We start from the raw sequence: 18,423 nt of genomic DNA on the forward strand, positions 1-18,423 counted from the left end.
CTACCTTTAGTAAATACTACCAAACTGTTTTCTAAAATTACACCGATTTCCACTCTCTGCCCCCATCAAGCAGGATATGATGGTATCATTGTTCCATATTCTTGTCCACTCTCTTATTTTAAATTGAAGTACAGTCAATTATAATGTGTCAATTTCTGATGTACAATACAATGTCTCAGTCATGCATATACACACCTATATTTGTTTTCATATTTTTTTCATTAAAGTTTATTACAAGATATTGAACATAGTTACCTAAGAGACTTGTTTTTAAAATCTGTTTTTATATATAGTGGCTAACATTTGTAAATCTCAAACTCCCAAATTTATCCCTTCCCACACCCTTTGCCTGGTAACCGTAAGATTATTCACTATTTCTGCGAGTCTTTTTCCATTTTGTAGATGACTTCATAGTGTCCTTTTCCCCCCAACTCTTGATATTATCTGTCCTTTTTATTTTAGCCACATTTGTCTGCATGTAGTGGTATCTCACGGAGATTTTAATTTGCATTTCCAAAGGACTAGGCTTGAGAATATTTTCACGTTTACTGAAAATTTGAATGCTCTCTTTTGTGAAATTTCTGTTTATGTCTTTTGTCCATTTTTCTATTGAGTTGTCTGCCTTGTTCTTATTCCTTTGTAGGAGTTTATTTAAGTATTCTGAATATCAGTCATTTTCTGATATATGTATTGAAGAGTTTCTTCTTGTACTCTGTGCCTTGCCATTTCATTCTCTACCTGGTATCACTTGATGAACAGATCTTTTTTTCCCCCTGTTTTGTGGGTGAGAGTGAGATTTTATTGATTGATTGATTGATCTTCCAGTTTTTTTAAAAATTGAGATATAATTGACATACAGCACTGTGTAAGTTTAAGGTATAGAGCATAATAATTTGACTTACTTCATGAAATGAGTACCTCAGTAAGTTAAGTGAACATCTGTCATCTCCTATAGATAGAAAATTTAAAAAAATTTTTTCTTTGTGATGAGAATTCTTAGGATTTACTCTCTTAACGACTTTCATATATGACATACAGCAGTGTTAATTACATTTATCATGTTGTACATTACATCCCTAGTACCCATCTAGACGGGAGTGTAGGAAGGTGTGTTACCAGTTCAGGAGGTGCTAGAAAAAGTGGCATTGTTGCCTCTGCTTTGTCCTCACCTGCACAATACTCTTGAATAAATGAGTCTGCCACTCCGATCTTTAGTTTCCTCATCTGAAAAATGGTGACATTGGACTAGATGCTATTTAGTTCCTTTTTATCGAGGGTGGATGACTTAGATTTTAGATCATTGGCTGTGCTTTCAGACTTTTTCCCTTCTACTCTTCCCCTTGAAGCTTTGTGACTATAGGGGACAAGGGGTTTCTTATGATCTCATTTCGGGGGAAGATAGTAGGGGAGGCCAAGCCCACCCAGCACTCCTGTGTCCCCTGCTCAGGGCTCTTGGGAACATCTGTCTCCCTGGGACACCACACAGTGGCTGTGGGGATAGTGGGGTTCTGTCTCAGGTTCACGTCTTAGACACTTCCCTCCCTCCTCTGATGCCCCTTAACTGCTCCTATGTCATGTGAAGTGCTGAATGCTGGTTTTCTCCGAGTTTGCTTCAGTCTGTGCCCCGAAAAGTATCTGTTAGTCCTAATGCTCCTATTACCATGTTCATGTGGGGCTTTAACTTAGAGGAGGGGAAATAATGACTCCGTGTCTGACCCCTTCCTCTTCTGCCTGTCCTCTACGACCCTTGAACCTGGGGTAGTTTTCCGTATCCTTTTACATCACACGCTATGCTTTCTCCACTCTTGGCACTGTCATATTCTGTGATCTAGTTCTATAGGTCTGACTTCTAATGTGTTAATGGCAACTAAGATTGTGTTTTTAAAAATCTTGCTTTTCCTAAGGAAAGCTGGTAGAGAAGACTATTGTCTTGCTGTGGACTCAGAATTCTTGCTGGATGTCAAATTCTAAACACCTTTCTTATTTTATTGATCTTGTAACTATCCTAGTCCTACTTGAGGCGAGTGCTACCCCTGGCAGAAAGGTGAGGTCCTACGTAGAAAAATGCAAAAGCGTTACATGTAGATATATTTCCAAATAATAGCGCCCTTGTTACATGTTGACCTGTCCTCTTTCTCACATATCACCTCTATCTCTTTCCTATCTGATGTATCACTTTGTTCAGATATTCTTTATATTTGCACAACAGAAAGATTTTTTTAATAGAATTTCTATCATAGAACATGGTGAGATATTAATGCTATAAATGTTAACTCTGACTTATATTCATTAATAGGAACCTAATACATAGCAAGTAGCTATGTACTTACTAGGGATCTCCCTCCCATGCTGAGTTTTGAATTAGGCACTGAAGGGGATAGGTGAGAGTCAGAAGGTGCAATAACGGTCTTTTAGAAACTTGAAATATAGTTGGGAAGACGTGACAGCACAACGCAACCCAAGAAAGCAGTGTAAATGATAGGCATTGACTGTTTTCACTATACAAGGTCAGAGAGTATAAAATCAACAGAGTCCACAGTACCTGGAGATCATTTGTGGAGAAGCTGGAATTCAAGCTTTGACAGGGTGGTAAATTTGGAAGGTGCTGAAAAGTAAGAATTGAACCACAACCAGCAGGAATAGACATGGAGAAAGGAAGTGGGGGAGAAGAACACAGGGGCCCCTGGGCACTCTGCCTGACAGAATAGGAGGGATTATATTGAAGAACAATGTAAGACTCATGGAATGCTCAGGAAACTTAAAAAAAATCCAGTAGACATATTTTATAATTTTTAGCTGCCTCCCTCATGGTTTTCTTAAAGCTCAAATTATAAAAACTAATAACACAGGATGTAAAATTTGAAAATTTTGACCTCCTAAGGCAATAGCTACCAGATACCAAAGTGGTATTTGAGATGCATTACGTTGCAGAAGTCCCCTAGTAGGAGCTGGAGATCTAGTTAGATGCTGCCTACATTCCTAATGCAAAAGGGGTGGGAGATCTGGAAATTAAAGGCTGATTTCTTCGGAGTGACCCAAAGGTCCCCTAGGAACGTCCACAAGGAGGTAGGCTGTGTGGTGTTTTCATGTTTCCCACATAAGTGCTCAAAAGTGGTGTGTCAAGGAGACTCAGTAAGTTTTTTGTTTGTTTTGTTTTTGTGTTTATTTGGGGGGGCTAATTAGGTTTATTTATTTATTTTTTAATGGAGGTACTGGGGATTGAACTCAGGACATCATGTACGCTAAGCACGTGCTCTTCCACTGAGCTATACCCTCCCCTCCTCAGTGAGAGTTTAGTATGTGTCCCTTGAAGTTTTGGCGGTGGTCGTAGAGACAGTGCACTGGCTTCGGATGAGTCTAAAGACCAGGAATTGAGCTAGTGGGCAGTCCGTGGCAGAGCGAAGGAGAGGTGCTGAATTGGGATTAGCCTGTTTCCCTGGGGTTTGTTAGGGGGTTCCCTATGGAACCGATGTGGGCATGAGTGTGAGAAAGCTATCATGAGGCTGTCCAGGTCCTGTCCCCAAAGGCTGCCCGGTGACCAAACTGGTCTCAACTGATAGAAGCTTCAGGTGCCACTTGGAGCTGAGGGTGGAGTAAGGGATGAGGTGAGATGAATGACTCACATCAAGTACAGACGAGAGGACCCCAGTGACTGGAGAAGCAGGAGCAGTCGCAGGAGAACCTGGAATAAGTTGAGAATCAGCTTTAAATACATACGAGCCCGCCTAGCTCAGTGACCAGAAAGTCAGCCTTCCTTCTCCACTGACCTCTTCTTTCCCCACCTCCCCTTTTTCACTCCAGAGGCATTGGAACCAACATTAATTAGCTGGGGAGGAGGGACCTGGGGGAAAAAATATGGGACCCTCTTTTTTGGCTGTGGTTTCCATTGTAGCAGATCCTAGCCATGGAGGTAGACAATTTAAAGTTTAAATCAGCTCTTTATATGTAGCTGGGTATTCTGGTTTCTAAATTGAGGATATGTTTGGTGACTTCATGTAAATGTAAGATTTTTTTTGAAAGCTCTGGGTGATCAGGGTATGGGTAAGGCCCTAATGCTTATTGGCTCCAAAGATGATGTGTTAGTTAACAGGAGCTCCTGTAACAAACTGCCACAAACTGGGTGGCTCGAAACAGGAGATGTCTACTCTCTCACCGTTCTGGAGGCTAGAAGTCCAAAGCCAAGATGTCAACAGGGCCATGTTCTGTCTGAAAGCTCTAAGGGTCGTATGTTTATGACTTTCTCAGTCTCCAGTGTTGGCGGCATTCCTTGGCTTGTAGGTACTCGAGTCTCTGCCTCCCTAGGTCTCCACGATTGTCTTCCTCTGTGTCTTTGTCTTCACGTGATATCTCCTCTCTCTGTAAATTTGTATTTGTGTCTCATGTTATAAGGACATCAGTCATAGGGGATTAATGGTGTACCCTACTCCATGCAGTGTCATTTTAACTTATGTCCCTACTTACCTGCGTGCCAGACTTAGTCTTTCCAAGTCCTTCTCTTTTGTGAGATCTTCTTAGACCAGACAGGCTACGGTCAGCCAGTGTTTACCAGTTCAGCTAGTTTGATTGAACTTTTCTTTAAGATTATTTTTTAAATGACCCTTTCCTGATGGCAGAATATTCTTTTAATCCTTTCTGTGGCTTCAACACATCTGTATTGTTTAGTGATAGTATTTTCACAAACTACTTGAAATAATTGTCTACAAATGTGTCTTCCATTAAACTGTATTTTCCTCGAGTCCTTTTTGTTTATTATGGTTTCTCTGAAGTCTGTTATAGACCCTGGCTTGCAGTAGGGGCTCACTAAGTGTTTTCTAAATTGGATTGAGTATTCACAAGAGCTGACAGGGGCCTTTTGCTTCAAGTGAATGTTGGAGTATATCCCAATTTCTGGGAGGACATCTTTAAATTAAAATCCTCAGCAAAGTCCAGGGAAGTCACTGCAGTGGAGTGACAGCTTCCTCACCCCCTCGAAATGCTTTTCATCTTTTTCCCTTGCCTGCCCAAATACCTGAAACAACTCTATTTCCTTTGCCATCACAGAGTCTGATTAATAATAAATAAGCAAATTAAGTAACATCTAGTATGATGTGATTTAAATCATTCTACCATGTGGCTCACTAGGGCAGTGATTTTCAAAGGGCAGCAAGGTTTTTTTTTATAAGGAGAACAATGATAATAATGCTAATAATGATGTTTATAATTATAATAGCTAACATTCTTAGTTCTAGCTCCTGTATATGTATTTCTCTCATTTCTTTATCCTATCAGTTCTATGAAGTAGGAAGAATTATCATTCCGATGTTACAGATGAAAAAGGAAGGTTTACAGACTTTAATTTCCTTGCCTAAATTCACACCACTAGTAAGATGCTGTGGTAATTGCAGTTATATGACTGTTCTTATAATGACTGTTAAAGTCAATTAATCAACATTACTTTTAACTGTTTATATGTTTTTTTCAGTCAAATGACTTCTTAAGGGGTGAGTTTAAAATACCTATCTACGTGACAGTCCTTTCTGGAGACCTATTGCTCAGACTTGAATTTCTTATCCTCCAATCTGAACATTCAGATAATGATGCAATAAAATCTTTTATGGGATACTCCTCAAGACTGTTATATGCTAAGGGAGGGAATAAGATATATTTTCATAACTTTTGACTTCTACAAAGTACTTCCCTCCTCATCGCAGCATAGAAAATCTCTGAAATTGCATCTCATAAGGAGGGTAATCACCAATTATTTACCGAGTCATCCCACACTATCTCATTGTATCATTTCTGTGGAAAGACGGAATAGAAAAACATCCAAACTTTCATGCACATTTAAAAACCCATACTCACTGGGGGAGGGAGGAAAGTAAGTTTAGATAATTGCAAATTCCATTTCAGCCAGTTGTATTCCAAGTAAATGTTCTGTCCCGACATGGATTACATCTTATCTTTTGAAATGGTTGAAGCTAATGCTTTTCTGTGCTCACGTGCTAGTCTTGTTTCCATGTGAGAAAAGAGAGCAAAGCAAAGAAGTTGGGTTGAGAATCTGTCTCTGTCACCCATGTTCTCAGCTGCAGGGGAGAGGGGACCTTTGGGAAAGTTATTTGGCATTTAAAGGAAGTGGTTCCCAAGGCAGCTGCTGAAGGACATTGAATATTTTGTTAAATGATTTTCTTCTCTGCCCTCTTTTACTAATAAATCTTCTTTAAGAGGCATTTAAAGAGTAAAAGGAAAGGTTGTTTTTATTAATCTCTTTTCTCTTTGCCCACAGAACCTAAAGAAATGGTGTTACCTGGCAAGAGATCTGCTGTCCTTTATAAAAAGTCAGACCAAGGTAATGCTTATTTTGAACTGATTTTTAGGGTTTTTAGTCATTGTAACCTTCATACATTCCACTAGTTGGTTTTTCTTAATTCCTAGTTTCAGCTATTGAATAATCTATCAAAAAAGTAAATTGTTATCTGAAAAATAGAAGGAATGATTTTGGTTCATCACCATGTTTAGGATGTGAACAGTAAATTTTAAAATATACATTAGCTTAAAGCATTGTGGATAGTGGTTCATTTTCTGACACTGATCTTTCATTTATGTTGATTTATGGATAGGATCTCTACTAGAAGATTGTGTTCTCTTTGTTTGGAAATAACTCCTGTGAGTGTATCATATTTACAAATGATAGGCAGTAAGAGAATTAGATTTTTTTATTAAGATTTTCCTTTTATTTAAGCATTGGTCAGTTGTCTTTACATGTCATTTTTTGAATAGGCAAAAATTTCAGTGCAAATTCCTAGAAAACTTCATTGAGTCTGATGAAGACACCCTTACACAAAATGTATATTTTCTTTGGAAAGATTGAATTATATCTTACAGTTGTTGAATAGCATGCCTGATTATGTTCAATAGATTGCATATTTAGTTGCTAAATTTTCAAATTGCTATGTAATTTATTTACATATGTTGACCTAAGAATGTAAACACTCATGCAGATATTCTGATGACATATACGTGTAAACAAATTGGAGCATAGATGCAGATATAAAATGTGTGTATGTTTTATGAATAAAGCTGCTATCTCAAAAGAGTTTTTAATAGAAAAGTTTCTGAAAGGTTAGAATCCTGATGGGAACTAAATCCATCTATTGATACCATCTGCTTATATAGCTATGAAGATATGATGCCACTTTATATGTATAGACACACATCATGGATTTGTTGAAATGTGTATTAGACTACATAAGAATTGGAACTAATTGGGTTCTGTTTTTGATAAATTGTCTGATTTCTAAAGAACAAATGAGTGCCGAAACAAAGGAAGCATTTGAATTTAATGAACATCAGAAGAAAACTGGTTTCTGAACTTTAATTTGCAGTTGAGCAGAAGTAAATTGTTAGGCTGAATTACAAACTGGGGTGTTTCTAGTTATTTTTGGCTTTTAGTTAATTTTTTGAAGGAGATATTAAACCCCTTAAGGAAATAGCTTCTCTCCTCTAAAGGGGATTTTACATTCTAGGCATTCTGTTCAGGTTTTATCTATACTAAAATGTGAATTCAAACTATAAAGTATTTTTAAATGGTTAATGAAGTCAACTGAGGGCTACCTTTTGCATAGAACTATTAGCTGTGACTGCCCAAAGAGAGAGACACTGTGATGAGAGCTAATACCTAGACAATGTGTAGAAGAGTTAGTTCAGTTGAAGCTGAGCTCTGTGATGCAGACGTAGGGAGATGAATGGTAGAAAAGTGCTGGTTGAGGGATAATCAATGGAAGATGACACAGTAAAAAGAGATGTTATCCCAAAAGGGGAAGAGAAAAGACCCCAGTTTTTATCATACCCCAAAGACAGGAATTCAGTTGGAGATGGAGCACTGTGTAGTGAAAGATTTTACAGGATTTATTAGTAAAGGAAATGTACACTTGCAAGAATGGGAGGTGGGCTGATCCAGGGAGGAAAAGCGCTGTTTTTGCCCCTTATCTTACACCCTTGCTTAGAGGTGAGGTGGTCTTTTGACTGGTTGACAGTTCTTGCCCCTGGAGTGCTGAGTTATGTCTGGCCCCTTGGTGCATGTTCTTACCCATAATGCACACAGAAAAGCCCACGAGGCTAAACTGCAATGCTAACTGTATTACAGTGAGCATTGGGTCATGTCTGGCTGGGTCCTTCTCACTACCTCGCAGTTGCGGCTGTCGGCTTCTAACTGGTTTCTTGCTGGCACTCACTTAGAAGTAAAGCCCCTTTATGTGGGTGGTAGGCATACTGCCATCTTCTGGACCATCCTCCCTCTCCTCCACCTTATCTGCCCAGTGCCTCGACTTATCTAACTACCTAACAAAAGGGACACACTACAGAGGGTGGAGGATCCGTGTCCTTTAAAATAAAAAATAAAAGTGGAGGGAGGGAGCACAGACTGTCCACGAGGCATTCATGTGAAATTTTTCTTTTTTTAGAGGTATGCACATACTAATATATCCAGTTTTATTAGGCTTGTATGTTCTTTATTTAAGGTATGGATAAACTTAATCCAAACTGAGTGTAGTAAAGGAATAGTTGGGGTGAAGGAGGAAAATTCCCATTAACGTGACAGAATGTCCAGCAATGTGGACCCAGAGTAACAAAATTTGCTTCTCCCCAACATGCAAATAGAGGGGGAGTCCAAGTGCTTTGGTGTGACAACACTTCCAAAGAGGTTATGCTCTGGGGTGTCGGCGTTTGTATGGAGATTGGGAGTGGGGTGTGAAGGAGTAACTGGGGTGGGAGAAATGTTCATGTCATCACCTCTCTAGCTGGTCCTTTGGATTCATTGAAATAGGGATGTTTGCAACTTTATAAAAAAATTCCCGTGAATAAGACCAAGAGTGCTGATGTTCGCACACTCTGCCTCTATTGCCCTAATGGGATTTGTGCATTTAAATTCCAGTGTTCAAGTAGTAGAAGCAGAAGGCATACTGGTGAAGGTGCTATTTTTAGACCCATGAGACCATTCAGTTTTCCTCAGTTGTGCACGATGACTAACACACTCATTTTGTGTGTGTTTAACTCTGGCAGTGGGGTTTGGGAAGCAGCCTATTGAGTTAACAGGCACTTTTGTGTGTGCAGATACCTGAAAGTTCTACATTTGACTTTTTATAAAAGCGTTTTAAAATATGTTTTCATGTAGTGTTTCATTATGTAAAGTTATGGATGTCTGTTAGTCACAATATTCTTAATTTTGCCACCCAAAGGTAGAGGCAATTTTGCCTAGTCGGTTTAAATATCCCTCTCTATACCTAGTAAAATTAGGTACAAAAATAGAGACTGTTATTCTGTTCCATTTTTCCACAGGTTATATGTCCTGGAAATAGATTGAATTTGCATTAAGAATATTTCATGTTTGTAATTTATTTTTATTATGTAGGAATATTAAGTTTTATTCTCACATACATTTAACTTTCCTGTAGGAAATTGAAATAGGATATTAAGGATTCAGCAATTGTTTGGGGTACTGTAGGTTGAAATCTAAGCTTAGTATAAACACTTTTTTTGAGAATTGAAAATAAACTGTCATAAGGCTAGTGTCCAGCATTCTTTATGCCCTAGGGGCACTAAGAAATGTTACAAATACATTGTTTAGAGGTTGGCCTCATTGTGGTTTATTATAATTGGCTGTGGAACATTTTATAGATGTAATACACGTTGAAAAATTTTTAAAGGATACAATTCTGCTATTTTAAGAGCTTGTTACAAATTGTATTCTGTATTATTTCTTACAAACTACTGTAAAGTGACGATGGAAAGTAAAGCATCAAATTTACAGGTTAATTAATAAGTTAATGACCATGGATTTAAATGAGATTTAGGAATACTTCCACAGGTGTGATGAAAGGTGGGATGTAATTGTCGCAAGGCCTGAACTAATTCGTGTAGCGCCTGTCCAGGGCTTTACAGAAATGTAGCTACAATGTCAGGCGAACGTGCTTCCAAAGGGAATCCAAACTGAAAGTCAGAGAATAAGTCACTGAACAGTTTCATGGAGAAGGGATTCAAAAGTAATTCTTAAAAAGGAATTTACTTGACACAGAGTCATTACGATAACTTTTATGAATTCTCTGATTTTTTAGATGACTTTTGTCATTTGCAAAAGTTCATGGTGTTCTTTACTCTTCTGAATATTAGATTTTGTGGGATGCTCTGTCATTTGAAAACTTTAAGGAAAACTCCCAAGACTGCAATCCATAGCATCATCTAGAATTGCCTCCTGCTGATATGCAAGTTCTTGCATCGATTGCCCTCCTATGTTTCTTGCCATCTTTGTTTCTTCTTACTTCATTACGTACCGTTAATATTCTTGTCCTTCCCTGTGCTGAAAGCGCCACTTGGAATGCCCCCTCTTCTTTCTCTTTTATTCCAAAGCCTACATAACCTTAAAAATTCTCTTTACGATGCCTTCTGAGTTCCTCTCATGCTACACGTTCCATTACGCTACAGCTGTTTCTCCTCCTTAACCCATGTTCATTAACATGGATACAGATGGTATCTGTCACATGGTCACTGATCCGCATATAGTGCTATGTAATAGTTCTCATGTGTGCATGGTGTATATGTGTGTCTGTATTTACACACGTATAACTATTGTGTGTAAAGGTACACACACAGACATGGGATATTTTTCCCCTTTACTGTGATTGTAGAAGAGATCCCTCTGTCATCCACTTGACCCCTATCGGTGAGTGGAGTAGACAGGCGTTGGATGAATGGGCTCCTTGCGTCTCTCAGATTGCCATTGAAGGAATATCTAAAAGACTAGAAGATTCCTTTGTACTGTGAGAGTTACAATTTAGCTGTTATTTGTATTTATGAGGGCTAACTTGAGAACCTTCTCTCCCGTTACATCTTTTCAAGGTGAATAAAATCTAAATTCAAACGGACTAATTTATAAAGCAAATACTTTTCAACTATTGAAATACACTCTGTTCACCAAAGGGAGATTGCCTGATTCTGTCACCCACTGGCTTTGTGCCACTGTGCACATGTCATTGGAGAAAAATCTAACCTGGGCTACTCAGCAAAGGCACTGTTGCTTAAGCAAAACACTGCTTTACAAGGGCACTGCTTATTGCACACTTCAGATGAGAATCAGTAGGGGATAAAAGGTATGCTGTAATTTGCCACCTCATTTATTTATTCAATCATTCATCAATTCAACATTTACCCACCATAGCACAAGTGCCTTAGCAGGAGTGGGGTGCATGCAGAATTTGAGTGTCTCTCTCTTGTTCTACACACACACACACACACACACCTGTCTTATACGTACATATATACAGAGGCTATAAAATACACCTTTTTACTTGCTTTTAGAAGTTATCTCTACGCCCCTTATCATTTTTCACATCAATATCAATTTCTTGCATATTCTTCTGTACATCCTCATTCCTGTGGATGACTGGAAACATTAAAGCATTTTTAAATTTTAAAAATAGCCATTTAAAAGTTTTTAGTAATTATTGAATCTCAGGCATAGGGATTTCATGGCCATTTTGAATGTTCATGTCTGTGGATACGCAGTCTGAAATAACGTATTTCTAGTTCCGCAGTTGCGTCTCTTTAGGTTGGGACTCTCAAAGTCCCTAAATGCTAGGAGTGCAGGTTGGGGAAGGGCTATGGTTATTTGGGAAGTTAATAATACTAGGACTGGAGCTGGAGTTGGCCTTTGGGAACTGGGGCTTCCTGGGAGCTGGCAATTCTCTGGAAAGGACTAGGGATTTTGAGGGAGTTGGTTCCTTTAAGGCTTTAACAGATGTGTTGGTTTTCATTTCTTCAGTTTTGCAGTAATAGCGTTACCCTGGAAGGGGACGCATGTCACTGGGGCAGAGTGGTGTGGATGGAGGCAAATAATTTGTAACACGGCATGTCCACTAGACTTTGCAAGTACATGTGGATGTGTCTGTCCCTTCCTTTCTCTAGATTTATTTTTTAGTGCATTTAGCATTTAAAAAATTATGCCACTAGATGTCAGTAACAACCTCCTAGGGTTCCTGTGGCCTTAATATGTGGAAAAAATGGTACCTTATTAGAACATCTTATCTGAGAATAGTAAGTGCTTGTTTTGAAAGTTTAAAAAAAATACTTTTTGAGCTGTGAGGAGGAGGAAGATTACAAGCATCATAAAATCTTTAAACATTATTATTTTTTAAACTGGGTTTTGCTCACATGGGACAAGTCACTCTTACTTCCAGTCTTCTCTCTACCAATGAGATGGCATGAAGAAATATGTGCGAGGCTGAGTAATTTCTCAGAAATTGTACCTGAGCCAGAGCTTGAAATTTCTGTTTTAATGCTTTATGATTCATTTATGCCACGATGGCATGAGAATTTGTGCTTGGGGCTTGCTTCATTCTGTTTCTGTGGAAGCATATTTCGTGTACAGCCTATCAGAAGGTGGTGTGCTATTAATTTTTCAGCATCCACATCTGTGCACTCTTTACTTAGTAATGTCTAAACTTCCCTGGATCTGTGCTAGTAATGTTATTTTTATAATGCAGTTATTATCTGGTCAAATCAGATTTACATTACCAGAAGGCTTCAGACTAGTCTGTTGGATTTTGTCCATCAGCTGAAACTCAGTCTTAGGGGACTGGCTGTGAGTTGACCAAGTACCAAGCAGATTTTTGAGTAACGATGAAAAAAAGCAGAGTTCTCGTTTCTCTCCCTTGGAAAAATTCTGCTTTCAATATATTTAAAAAGAAAAGACCTTAGCAAAAGTTGGTGAAGAGAATTAAGAAAACATTTCCTTTCCTTAAACCAGTTTTACCAAGGAAAATACTAATGTAGATGTTACACCCTTATCACTTTGAAGATTTTTAAAAATTGTTTTAGTTGGTGCAGTGAGAGGGCTAACTCAGCTAGCACATAGACTAAAGAAATAATTCCTTTCACACCGAGGTTGCTATAGTTGAGAATTATTGGTTTATCTTTATAAGATTATCAGTAAGTTTGCAAATTTTTTGCATTTCTGTTTTAGAATTACTAGTAAGAAGGACTTACCGAGATTTTCCCCAGGACTGGGTTGTTATTCTTTGATTATGTTTGTAGGTGATGAGACAGACATTTGAAATCATGCTGCAGTTACTTGACCCACATAATTTCTTCACACAGAGCAGGTGCAGTGAGTAAGTGCCGTTAATAAATGGAAGGCACTTACTGGCCAGATGTTCAGTCAAGGCACCCTCAACATTGAATACACAGCTTGCTTGATCTATAGCAGTGCGTCCTATGCTTCCAGTACTTAACCCTCCAGAAGGGGGTCAGGGCTTCTGTCTTCAGTCTGTCACTTTCTTTGTCATTTGCAAATAGTTAAATGACACAGATGTATGTGAAGTATTTTGAGTTAGAGATGCTGCCAATTTCAAGCAAACAGTTTTAGCTCCATATTAAGAAACGAACTCCCACTCCCATATGGACCAGTGCGTCTCTGCTCAACCTGTTCATTTGCCTGTGCATTGACATGGCTTAAGTTAAGTATACAGAGGGTCAGGTCCCCTTTGGGCTGTACTGGAAGTTCAGACAGTTCAGCCTGACATTCAGAGCCCACTTTGCTACTGCTGCGTCCCAAATCTTCCCAAACCCATTTTCACCCGATTCTTCACCCAGGCGTGGCTTTGTAGCCCGTACTACCTGATTGAGCCCCATGCCTGTGTTTGATTGACTTATTTCTACCTTGATGACTTTTCATTCGCTATTACCTTTTTCTCTTTTCCCCTCCCCAACTTCTTATTCTTAAAAAAAATTTTTTTAGTCCGGTATAGTCGGCTTACAACGCTGTGTTAATTTCTGGTGTGTAGCAGAGTGTTTCAGTGATACATATATCTATATTCCTTTTCATGTTCTTTTTCATTATAGGCTTTACAAGATACTGAATATCCTCTTATTCTTCATTTCAGAGATAGCAGAATATAGTAGGGACACTTCTCAGTAGCCAGATGGTCTGCATTCAAATCCCGATTGATGATTTATTAGCTTCTTGCTGCCTGACCTAATGCAGGCTGTTTAAGCCACACAATCTCATATTGGTTTCTTTTACAAAAACTATTAAAGAAAAAATACCTAAGTAACTGAGTTAATGCTAATATTAACTTAGGATATTGATATTAACTTATAATAGTTACTGGTACATAGTAAGTGCTTATATGTATATTAGTTACTCTTTATTCTATCAAGTCAGCCTCAAAATTCACTTCCATAAAATTTAGTCTCAACACTTACCGTTCTTCATACAGCGCCTATTAATCTTACTGGTGTGTGTTTGCAGCTCTGTGTGCTCACCTCACCAGCACTTTTATGTTTGATGATCTGTACATCTTGGTATATTATTTTCCTCTTCAATAAAGTAGGATAATAATACTTACCATAGCCATCCCTCAGGTTATTATAAAGACAAAATTGGAGAACAAGAGTAACAACAGAATTGATGGTAATTATCATTCATCCGCCTTCTGTTATGTGTAAGGAACTGAATTCGGAGATTTACTTACAGTGAATTACTGCATAACGCCATACACATGTTTAGTGGGTGACAGCCAGGGAGGTGATGGATTCACATTTCAACTTAATGAGGGTGAAGAAATGGCAGACTATCCAAGTACAAAAGTCAAACAGAAATAGAAATCCGGAATTGGGTTCAAAAGACAAGTTACAACCTGATATGGAATTTGGAAACCTATGGAATTTGGCTGAAGTTGTTTAAGAGGCTGGAGGACTTATCTGAGAGAGAGAGCATGCAGGCAGAGAAGTCATGAAGAGCTCGCTCACTCCCACCACCGAGCATCTGCACGCTGATACAGGCGGGGGAAGCTCACAGTCGTGTGTTTCTGTAGTGTTTGTAAAGGTAAGGTCTGTAATACTGTTTTATTTCAGCTAATGTGTTTATTCTTTTGAAGTCCACCATTGAAAATATTATCATAAAATTATTATGTCTGAAAATGCTAGGGCAGATAAAATTACTCTTGTCCCAGTTTTTGTGCTGATATAAATATCATTAACAACAACAATTAATCATGTAATAAAAATGTTACTGTCCATTTTTCCTAGAAGTTGTTTGATATTTGATCTAATTGGTGATTTGATATCTGGGCATAGATCAGATATTAGATATTTACACGGCATGTGTGAAGGGCTTTGGAGATCATGTACTTTTTCTGCGTTAGCAATAGATACCTTGCTTTCCGTTACTAGAATATGCTTAGCTTTTGATGCTTTTTCTTAGTAATTTATTAAAATTGCTAAAGATGTAATAGATCAACATTCTCTGATAGCTCTCACGAAACTTGTGGTAGACATCTCATCTTCTTCAGGAAAATGGGAAACACATTCTGTGTGGTACTGGCAAATTTGGGGATAATAATAAAGGCAAATATTTATTGGCTGCTTATTTGATGCCAGGCACTGTTCTAAACACAGTACTTACACCTGCAACTGACATTGTAAATTGACTCTACTTCAATTAAAAAAATATTTAAAAATAAAATAGATAAACAACAAGGTCCTACTGTTCAGTACAGGGAACTATATTTAATATTTTATAATACACTATAATGAAAAAGTATATATTTATATATATATATATATATATATATATAAATATATATAAACTGAATCACTATGCTGTACACCAGAAACTAACACAACATTGTAAATCAACTATACCTCAATAAACAAACAAACAAAAATAAACACAGTACTGTTTATTAGGGCCTACTGTTAGCTCTGTTTCAGTTTTGTCACTAATACTATGGGACAAACACCCAATGAGCAAAATTCATTGGCACAAATCTGCAGATTTTCCGGGTTACGCTGGTCTTAGCTGGGGTTGTTCATGCGTCTACAGTCAGCTGGAAAGTCATCTGTGGGTTTGTTTTGCTGATCTTGGCTGACTTCTCTCACGTGTCTGTGGACAACTTTGGCTGGGACGGCTAAGCTGACTTGGCTTTGCTCTGCACCATCTCTGTTCCCCCAAAAGGCTAAACTGATCTTGTCCTCAGGGTGGGCTCAGGGATCTCAGAGAAATAGAGCGGAAATGCTAAGAGTCAGAACTAGCACAAAGCCATTTCTGCCACGCTCTGTTGGCCAAAGCAAATCTCAAAACAAGCCTGGAATCAAGGAATGGGAAAATAGACTCCAACGTTGGAATGAAAGGGGCCACAAAATCCCACTGCAATTGATTGAATACAGGAGAGTGGAGAACTGGGGTCGTTTTTATAGTCCATCCACCGGAATCTCCATTCTACATGTGAGAAAACTGAAATGCAAGGAGGTGCACTGTTCCTCTCATGGGCCCTGCCTAAGTTGCAGATTCATGAGCAAATCAGATGTCATTGATTTAAGCCACTCAATTTGGGGTAATTTTTTAAGCACTCATAGATGACTGCAACAATATCATTACACTTTTGCCCTGTAGCTCCTTCTCAGGAACATATGTCAGAGCCTGCTCCCACCCAGTGACTACCATTCCATTTTGACCCATGCTTTATTTAAACTTACTCTGATTTGCCAAGGAAACGTGGACATTTTTACCAATGCTGGCTAACATACTGAGCAGTGTAAAGTTGTAGAACATTTCCAGTGTCTCACTACGTTCTTTTGAGTGATGCTGCTCTAGGTTGTCACTTACACATGTGGTCCAAGGCTAACTCCTGTAAATATTGGCATGCAGTTGCAAACATCTTTTGACTTTGAACAGAGCCTTAAAGGATGTGGTCTCGATTTCCCAGGACTGAGCTCCAGGGGAGGACAGAGATGAGAATCTCTACTCTAGTTAATAGGGTTCTGTTTCATTTAAATCCACATGAAAAGGCAGCCTTTTTGTAGCCTTACCTACATTCTTTCCTAGCCCCTGGACATGTGGATAATGGTTTATTTTCTTGGCTACATTAGTTCCCTTTACTTTAGTCCTGCCTGACTTTCAGAATAATTCAATTCGCAGAAGTTATCCTAGGAACAATGATATCCCTCTGAAAATACTTGGGGGCTCTGTTCTCCCAGCAGAGAGTCCTCATGAACACGCAGGGCTTCTGTTGACTTGAAAGTGAACTCTGGCTGTGGAGTGGATATTACTCCCTTGAAAAAGAAAAAGAATAACTTCAAGGCAAAAGGGTCTTTATACTCCCAAGGTGTAAGTTTTCTTGAAAGCTTGTTTATTGATTTTCCTGGTAACAACTGAGCTTGCAAGCTATAAAAGAAAAAGAAACAAACAGAAGCAGGGAAATAATATCAACGATCAACAAGTATATTCATCAGCTTTATCTCCCTCGTAGGCAGTCACACCGAGCTGTGAAATAAAAAGTACCATATGCCCCAGTTCTAGTTTTATTATAGAGTCCAGAGAATTTAGTTCATCAAAAGGGAAAGCAAACACTTGAACTCTCAAGCCAGGGGCCATTCCCACTAAAGGTGACTGCCCAATTTAATGTCACTGTATGAAGAAGGTGAGGCGAATTGAAGAAAACATGGCCACTAAAAGGGATGGTACAAGTTAGAATGGTGTTGATTTTGGTCTCTAATTGTTCGATCAGATGGCCTGAAATAACCTCTATTAGCATTGGTCTTGTGGGAGGACATCTTCCTAAATTTCTGACCCATGTGATAACACTTTTAAAAAGTCTTATAATCAGGTAATTTTGGAAAATGCTGAATTTTATATCTCCCTCCTGTAGTTTTATGATGCACATTAGAATATTAGTCTCTGAAAATCCTGCTATAAAGAAACCTGTTTAACCCAGCATTTCCTAAAATTGGTGGACCATGAAACATTTCATACTTTAGTATATTTTTATGTAACTCATTGCATCCAGAGACTTGATTTCAGTGGTTTCTCAGAATGATAAATTTGTATTTTGGTGTTAGTTTGCTTTAACTAAGTTTTCTAACATTGAACACCTAAACTATTTTATCTAACAGCGATGGATTATTTTTGCAAAAATGCCTCCAGCAGTATATCCAGTCCACATGCTCCTCCCGAACCTTTTTGGCACTCCCCACCAAGATTATTTTCCCTTCCTTTGACCTTGAGTGGATTTGAGTGTGCTCTGATGGGCAGAGTGTACTGCAGAAGTGATGCTATGGGATTTCCAAAGCAAGGTCATAGAGAATGTATGGAATCCTCCTGACCTTCTTTATTTCTGGACCCTTTCCCTTGGAGTCCAGGCACCGTGGTGTGAGAAGCTTTGCTTTGCTTTATGACACAAAAGTTACCTGGGAAGAGTAGCACTGTAGCCACAAGCATCCATCTGCACAGATTAACTTTCCAAAATGAGCAGGATCCTAGGACCCTGATGGTGAGGGAGGGGCTGTAACATGGAATATTTTCTAAAGAGGGCTGTTTCAGGAGGGTTTCTGGGAAGGTAGACGATGGCCAAGCAGCTCTGGAAAGGTCTCTCCTGGGACATGAGAGTTTTCAGA

The 18,423-nt window shown here is 38.7% G+C and overlaps 1 protein-coding gene across 9 annotated transcripts in view; it reads left to right on the forward strand.

Annotated features, from left to right (window-relative positions):
- The window catches only part of INPP4B (inositol polyphosphate-4-phosphatase type II B), a 661,544-nt gene that overhangs the window by 106,342 nt on the left and 536,779 nt on the right, over positions 1-18,423 (forward strand). For all 9 annotated transcript variants that reach the window (XR_010383803.1, XM_064493334.1, XM_064493318.1 and 6 more), the window contains exon 2: positions 6,263-6,325. The gene's annotated coding sequence lies outside the window, so the exon portion shown is untranslated. The remainder of the gene's footprint in view (positions 1-6,262; positions 6,326-18,423) is intronic.

The sequence above is a fragment of the Camelus dromedarius genome, chromosome 1 (genome assembly GCF_036321535.1).
Source record: "Camelus dromedarius isolate mCamDro1 chromosome 1, mCamDro1.pat, whole genome shotgun sequence".
Classification (NCBI taxonomy): domain Eukaryota; kingdom Metazoa; phylum Chordata; class Mammalia; order Artiodactyla; family Camelidae; genus Camelus; species Camelus dromedarius.